Source organism: Amblyomma maculatum, chromosome 1, assembly GCF_055883805.1.
Source record: "Amblyomma maculatum isolate TAMU_Amacu chromosome 1, ASM5588380v1, whole genome shotgun sequence".
Classification (NCBI taxonomy): Eukaryota; Metazoa; Arthropoda; class Arachnida; order Ixodida; family Ixodidae; genus Amblyomma; species Amblyomma maculatum.
Window position 1 is genome coordinate 227943263 of NC_139344.1, and position 8509 is coordinate 227951771.

Sequence of the window (8509 nt, forward strand, 5' to 3'; positions counted from 1 at the left end):
ACGACGCACTGTAGTCTCCGGAGAGATAGAAGTGCTCATTATACAATTTTTTTATAAATGGATCAATGTTGAATGTAAATAATGGTTACCCTTTTCCTATACGTTGAAAGATTAATGCCTAGCCTCTGACATTTTCCTGTTGGCAATACGTAACATTTCGGCACGGTTTGCGCGAAGAATGTATACAGCCAAAATGCATACGCTTAAACAGAAATTCCTTTTTTATAATATTTTTTTTTTTTGCTTCAAAAATATGCAATACAAAGTGATGTGTTCAAATACTTATCGGAATTAAAATTATACTGCGAAAACGAAAGCGTAATTGGCGTAATGTGCATCCTATTACTTTTTTCTTGCGGCAAATATTGGACAGAATGCAAGACGGTTTCCATTCCCTTACACGCGGCTCCAGATGACGCGCCAGCTATGATCAGTAGCGTCTGGATATGCAAAGGAAGTTGGTCTCACGCCTAGCATCTTGATCCTTCAAGCGAGTACGCTGTCAACCACGTGCCATATATTATGATATTGTGCTACCAACTCATTCAGGCGACAGCATAGGTGCGTGGTGGTGCTGCCCTTGGCTTTTTTTTTTTTTTTGTTACCTTTTCTCTCTAAGGTAATTTTTGTGGAGTTTTCAAGATCGCGCTCCAAGAGCACCTGCAGTCACTTCAATGCCTTGCTTATCTGCTCATCACTCATACAATTTCCTTCCGGACCCCTAAGAGCGAATAAATAACCTAATTAAATATCAAAACTCGCAAGTGCAGCAACTCTCCCACCCCAGCTGTACTTCTCTACTAGCCTCCCTGACATTCACGATTTTACCTTTCCTCTTCATCTCAAGCCCTGAGGTGCCGAAAGTGTTGCTGTAACTGCCGAGGTTATGTTTCTGTGGTATCGCATCTCGGTCCCTGCAAGAATCCCATCAAGATTCCGCCGTGTTTTGTTTTCGCCTGCTGGAGATTCCCGCATGGGGGCGCGAGCTCCGATATGTGTGCGAAGTAGTGGCCTGGATCCGCTTGCGAGATTCGGTCTGCCTCGCCTCTTTTTCTCTCGACGTCTTTCCCACGGGAACGGAGAAAAAAAAAAAAAAGTATACGTGCATGGGTCCGTGAATCTTGCACACTACGAGAGGGGAAACAAACTTGTTTCCTGGTGGATCCCACGAACACAGCCTAAAAATTTGACGGCGTGAAATGGGAGAGCCAGATCAGCAAAATAACTTTGTTTTTCGTTCCCACATTGGTCCCAGGAAGTGCGGAAAGCTCCTGCCGAATCTCGGTGCGTCGAAAAGGCTGAACCATAAAAAAGATAAGTGGGAAACGTTAAAGAGAAACAACAAATAAAAGCGGCAGATTTTTCAAATAAAAAAAGAAAGGAAGAGAGATCGAGGGACGAGAAGATAGGCTTGAGGTTATTAAATATAGAAACAAAAATACCACGTGGGGCTCCGGCGCACAGCAGCAAGCGACAAATGCGCGCTAAAATGGACGGAAAGAAAAGGCTGCGAGGACGAGGAGGCTATGGCAAGATTACGACACCACAAATGACCCCACTTTCCGGCGAAAGTGTATCACCGTCGTCACAGCCATCCTTTTTAATTCCCACCCCCGCATCAGGGACACGAACACAAGAACAGATACACAGAAAAAAAAAAAAAAAAATGTCCTTCGGAAATGAGCGTAGCGTGTACAGTTTTCCCGTCTCCGCACGGTTTGTTAAGCGACAGGACGGAGTGAACACACGCAGAAGGAGCAGATAAAGGCCGAGTCGGAAACCGATGTCTGCATTCTCCTTGGCTGCGCGCACAATGGCCTCCCGCCGGCAGATGAGCGAAGCGGCGGGCGGCATGGGAGAGGAAAAAAATAAGAGAAAACAGAAGAGAATGGCAGAATTAAAAGTGTTCCTTATCGGTTCGATATTGCAGTGTCGGAAATGTACACACACACACACACACTAGCGCGCCACGAAAGAAACCCGGCGGGGGGCACAAAAGCAACTTTATTCGGTGCCAGTGACGGTGCCGATGGCGATAAGGTGCGCTGGCGGCGGCGACCACTGCAGCCGGAAAATAAGTGGCCGGCGCAGTGCCAGCGCAGAGCACGCCCAACACGCTCGCATGGGAGAATATGCATAATTAATGGCGGATAAAAGTCCCCACCGTCTGCAGGCGGACCTCGCCTAATTCCAGCGGCTGCAAACCCACAGCCGTTGCCGACTGGAACGGAAAGGGGGGGGGGGGGGGGGGGGGGGCAGCCAGCGGTCGCCAAATTTTTTAATTTCTTTTTTTTTTTTTTTCAGTCCCTGCTTTTTGGTTTCACCTGCTCCATACAGCTCCTTGCAGAGTTCCAGAGTTGAACGAGTGCAGACAAAGCGCTTGCTTCCTAGGCCCCGAAATCAATGCGGATAGCTCCGGGCCTGAATGCAGTGCATCGGTGGTATACGTAGATACGTCCGAGGTGCTATGCATGGGTTCAACTGCCCACGCTGGCTTCCAAAGCTAACTTGAGGCAAGGGTTAAAAAATAAAATATTCGGGGTAGGCCTTTATTTGAAATATTCGTATGAGGAAGCGCTTGTAGTTTCTAAAGGAGCCATGTATGACACGCCTGCTTTTAAATGAATCATGTATGATTCATTTGGAAACAGTCATATTTTTACGTCTATGATGTCCATCAAACGGCCCTAGCAATGGTCCATGAAACGATTTATAAGCTGCACCATGGTGCTCGAGCGCTCCCAAAAATGCAGTAATTAGCGCGGAAAGGTCAAGGACATTTTTTTTTTCTGTATTACGAAACGTGACACGAGTTCCGTTGGCTCGCTTTATCCCATGATCCAGTTTGCGTCTAGGCATGCTGTTCCTTGAGGCACGCATGCTATCCTGGGCATGGGATGCTGCTCACGGCCTTGAAGATTCAGGCCTCACACGAAAAGCGTTCGCTGGTTTGCGACTCGGCCGAAACTCGAGCGGCCAAACAGTTCATCAGCACATTCCATTCAAAGGTCTCTTTCGTTCTCCGCCACTCGGCCCTACACGTATCACTGTAGTACGTGTTTTCTCGAGTTGGCGCCGCACTTGTGCTTCGTCCTGCTTGCTGACGAGTACTAACCGAGGAAAGCTGAAGGAAATGTAACTTCTCTAAGTCGTATTCTGCTGTGGGATACGGTAAGATACCGTCATCCACACTTTGATGGAAATGATCTCAGATTTCGATGCGAGGAAAAATATTTGTTTCAAAGATTTCCCAGCGTTCGCACCGAGCAGTCATACCTGCCATGGAAAACGAACGGGTTGCGTTATAGAAAGTAATTGTGAGGCAACCGTGAAGTAGTTCAAGATACATTCTTTTAGCACAGTGATGTAAATGGCCCAAGCTTTCGATGCTTAGCGAAATTTCGCTTCTGGAGTTTGTCCTGTGCTCACAATGGCTAATTAGGACTACCACAGAAAACCGATGGCGCACTTTTTTTGAAAATTACTACCAAAATGCTAAAAGCCTGGCGATGGAGGATCTGGAGATATATTTATTGTTAAAGTGATGTTAAAAAATGTATGAAAGAATTATGTTCGAAAATTGTTTCACAGAAGAGGCCAAAAATTTTTGCCACGATTTTGTATGCATACCAAGGTGTCCCAGCTAAATGTAGGCAAGCCTTTGAGAAAAGGAGAGTGGCCTAGCGCGGTCGGGTGAGCGACGGGTGAGAGACGCACAGCGCGCCACCGGGTTTTTCTCGTCATTACAGCTGCAGACTATGGCCACCTGACTATCTTGACTGGACTCGCACACTCCGCCTTCTTTAATTATTTCGTCACATTTAGCTAGAACTTGAGGTATAATGGCATGTGGTTGCGGTTTAATTATTCTACACGCATGCCGTAAAATTTCTTCTATCTAAACGATTACGCAGTGAATGTTCTTCTCTAGGCAACCCCCACCACGAAAGGAAAGTAGCAATGCCCTCTGCTGAAAAAATCTAAGGGTTTATTTGACGTTAATTTCGGCCTAGCACCGACCTTTATAAAGAACGCCAGAATAGGATTTACCGCGTTCTCTCAAAGCATTCAGCGGCGCACAAAGGACGTTTCCCAATAAAAAAATCCTTACCCAAACCAAGCGCTCGGTGTCGCTGCATATAGGTGCTTACTAATGGTCGCATCTACTTATTGTCCTATCCTGTCCAGACGAGACCTGTAACACGGGCGGCGTGTCGGTATGGAAAGCAAATATGAATGCTCCACACTCATTGATAACTAGCAGCATACAGCGATTGAAAATTATTCGTTTTTAAGTACACAGCTAGGCTCGGCAGTACGAGATACTTTAAAAAAATAGAAAAAGAAATCTCGCAAGTGAACAAGCTAGGATACAAACGCGCTCGGCATCGTAGTAATGGGTCACAAAATACAGTAATAAATGTTCGCCGCCCCAAGAAAGAAAACGCCAGAAGATCGACAAAGCAAAATAAAAGCCAGGGGCAGCTCGAAACGGCAGGCGAGCCGCCTCGATCGGTCGTGCTCAGAATCAGTTGACAGCAACGAGCTCGACGCACGTTGACGGCAGACGTGATCAGTAAAACAATACCTTCACCAGCTGTTGATGTCGTTTTGATGCAGGTTATAATTTATTTGGCCTCGTGCGACGCCGCTCCCAGCGCCACCTCCCGCCAGGGACAAGCAGCGGGGGGAGGCGCAAGCAAACAGAGCAGCAGCTCGGAGGGGGTGGCGTTTAAAGTTTCCGCTTCCGCTGAGCAGCGTGGGACGCCCTTAACAAGGGCTGCGGCTGCAACCCCGCCCAGGTCCGGTTTCGCGGCCCAGTTCTTTATGGGTTCGCCGACGTCAGCGAGTGGCCCTCGCGTGTGGCGGCGACGCTCAAATATACGGCCCTTCGCAGGTTGACAATCTTCTCCGCGACGGCCTCATAGCGCTGACGCCGCAGCGCGCTTTGTGCGCCCGGTGCATTGCAAAGCTCCCACACACCCCGAGGGCCCCGGACGGCTGCGGTTGATGGGGTCGCCCTCGAGCGCCCCCGACGCGCCTTGTTGTTCGCCAGGAGCCGAGGGCAAGCGCCGGATTGCTCGGATCGTAACGGCACCATGCTCTCCGGAGGCTCGACCGCCCTCCTCCCCCCCCCCCCCCCCCCTTGAAGGAAAGAAAGAATGAATGAAAGAGACAGAAAGGTAAGGAAAAAAATGCAGTGAAATCAGCTGAAAAACATTCCCTTTTCCTTGGCAGAGGCGCTGCTGGAAAAAAAAAAAAAATAATACTACACGCTTGCACGCTTTCAAGTGAAGTTGCGCGTCGCAGCACTTGAAAGCTGCTAGTTCCAATCCCATGCACTGCATTCCACGTCGTGTAGCTCAGGCTAATTCACTTCCAGTCTAAAGCGCAACCTCGGCGGAGAAAATTTCAAAAGCAAGCTCGAAATTTTTCGACCGCTTCTTATATGTATAGCGCTCCAGTTGTCGTCCCAGCCCCTCACAGTGTCCAGAAAGGATGAGTTAGGGTGACTTAAAACAAACTGCCATTTCGACTGTTCAAGTGACTCGCGCAAGCGAAGGCTGTGACTTTGATTTTGGGTATTCGATAGAGTTTCAAGAAACGCACAGTGCTCCAAGGAGCACGAAGTTAATACGAATTCCTCCATTTGAGTGTGATCCACGTCGTTCACTTCGCAAAGAGACCTACACGGAAGCTTCTATCCATGCGCTAGCCTCGACAGGGCGACAATGGTCTGTCCCAATCGGTGATAGGGATTGCTCTTTGAATCCGCGAAGGAGCAAGATGCCAAGAAAGCCTAGGGACGTACCAGTACCACAGCGGTGAACCAGAACAGAGGATTTGAATCGAAATCATTCTTTGAAATAGCTGTTACGTTTTGTAGAACAAGAAATCCGCCCGAACTAGAAGCGCTCGCTTACGTCATAGCGAGGGAGTTGCGGAAATGGGAGACAATGTCGCTTCGTAAAGCCCCTCTTCACGTAAAAAAAGAAACGAACATCAAAACTTGCTCAACAATGTCGCATAGTACATGCCGCCACTGTTACGGGGTGCTCTCCCTCACACAGTAGTGAAGCAAACATGAAGGTTTCAGATGAGACCAAAGTTCGAAAGTATAATACGATAGGGCCCGATTTACTGAATCTGCCTCTTCCGGCTGCATTGAAATCGAAAAGGCGCTGACTTCGCAATCCCCGGCAGTATGTTAAACATAATACGCCTCATTTTGTTGAAAAATTTTCTGCAGTTCTGAGGCTTCTCGTTTTTTTCTTCTTTTTTTTTTTTTTGGGGGGGGGGGGGGGGGGGAGCAACTTGTGAACAATCCCAGGCACGCCTCGCATGTGGCACGTAATTGTAACGCTTATTGTGTCCGAAAGGCGGCGTATTAGGCCCAGAAATTGCCGCTAATCGGGAAGCAATAGCTTCTGAATCACATTGAACTCAAAAAAGCCGAGCTGCCTGAAAAGGTGTACTACCCTTTATCGTTAAATATGCGGAGGTTGATTCTGCTAAATTAGAAGAACGAGGCGGCACGTACCGAAATTCCATGCCAGTCATTTCCAAAACTTTGACAAAAACGACAACCCGTTGCTGCAGCGTACTTCGGGCCCTTTCGTTTTTAAACCATCGTTTATGGCACTGATAATTTACCTGTTGTCATTTAAGCGAATACCGGCTAATTACCGTGTGTTTGCATTTCTTTCACTGTAACTGCCGGTCCTTCCTGGCGGCACATTTGCATCAGCCCCAAACTACATCCCCCCCCCAACACACATACACACCCTCATCGCATTCGCACTCTTCTGCAGGCGAGTTAATCTCCTGCGAATAACTGCACCCAGTGCTCGTGACACGGAAGCGCCGGAGGCCCCTCAATCCGCGCTGCGGCGCTCGGGGAGAGCAGCGCGCGCATTGTCCGGTTGCCGCGACGAGCGGAGTCCACCCGCAAAAGCGCGCGCGCTCACCTCGGCCGCCGCGGCCGCCGGCGTCCGAGCGCGACAATCTGCGCGCAGTCATCGCTCATCGCGCCCTGATAAATCCCCGCGAGAACGGCGCACTCTCCCGCCACAGCTCGCGCACTCACTCACGCACGCACGGCCAGCAGAAGCGCAGCAGAGAAAACCCTTCGAGTCAGAGAGATGGAAAACAAACAAAACTGGCGACACCTCGCAGACGGCGTTTGTAATTCATAATACTTTTCCTGGGAACGATGGAGCATTTTTCAGGAGCCCTTGAGCCAGGCTTTATCATCTCCCGCTGACAGCGGCTGTCGAGTGCGCGACGCCCTCGAGTTGAAGGAGGACAGCGTGGCGGCAGCGATTTGGAGCAGCACATCCGAGAGGACTTTGCGGACGCTTTCCACTTGGGCCCCGCTTGTTCGCGCCACTGGTGCGCCGCTTGCGAATGCGCGATCGGGCTTCGGCTGTTGTCACACTGGGGGCCCGCCGTGGTGTCAATAAAATGCCTCCGCGCTTGCGGACCGGACAGCTGCCGCCGTTCAACACGGCCTTGCCCCTCTTGGCGTTTTTTTTATTCGACGACAATGGTCGTCGGAGTGTCAAACGGTGACCTATGGCAAAGAACGCTGTTTTTGGGGAGAAAAAAAAAAGGGGCAGTGCCGAATGCATTGCACTCGACAGCCATTTACAGATGTCGGCGTCGAAGTGTTAGGCGATGACCTCGGAAAAACTACTGGAGCCGCGACGATGCCTTTTTCACATTGAAATGCGGACGGAAAGCTTTCTCCTCGCTCACAATGGAGTTTAGATGGCGCGAAGGAATTCATCGCGAACGCCACCAGAAAGCGTCACAACGAAAGCGAATGAATCGTAAGCAACATATGCAGCAGCAAACGCTAAGCAGATAATCATAGTGCACTGAATTCTACGCGTAGCAGGTACAGGCAACAGGGAAAACGCGCAGCGAGCTTATAAATTGCACTTGTCAGGTTACTGCAACGACGGAAGACTAAGTGAGCTAACGTAATTCCAAAATCGCATCGCCAAATTTGCATTCAAATAGAAATAGCCGCCGTATACGTTCTTGTATAATTATTCTAGTCTGTAACGAAACAGCTATATACTCCTAGAAAATAATATTTCCGGGGCATGGTGATTTAAATGCTTTCATAGATAAAACACTGCGCCAAAGAAGTTTGAAGCTAATAGTAGAAGTGCCGGGTGTAAAGTAGAAGCAGTGACAGACGCTTTAACGCTAGAACTGTTTTGAAAAAACGAGGGATGCAGGCAGAGGAGCAGCCTTTCTTTTAGCTGTTTTTCAAGAGAAGGGGCCCTTCGCGCTACACCGACTCAGACGTGAAGGGTAAGCCCGGACATATATTTAGCGAGCGTAGAGAGAATCTCGCCATACTTAGCGGAAAAGGTTTGTACGTCCCACGGTAGGGGCGCGGCGGTCGCATTGCGCTGCCTCGGGCCGTATTCGCGTAGGTGCGTCCGTTGGACACGCGATAGACAAGAAGCTTTACGGGCGCTTGGCCGCCGTTCTC

General features: G+C 49.3%; 1 protein-coding gene across 1 annotated transcript in view; it reads right to left on the reverse strand.

Annotated features, from left to right (window-relative positions):
- The window catches only part of LOC146205838 (synaptogenesis protein syg-2-like), a 439404-nt gene that overhangs the window by 18960 nt on the left and 411935 nt on the right, over window positions 1-8509 (reverse strand). The window lies entirely within an intron of this gene.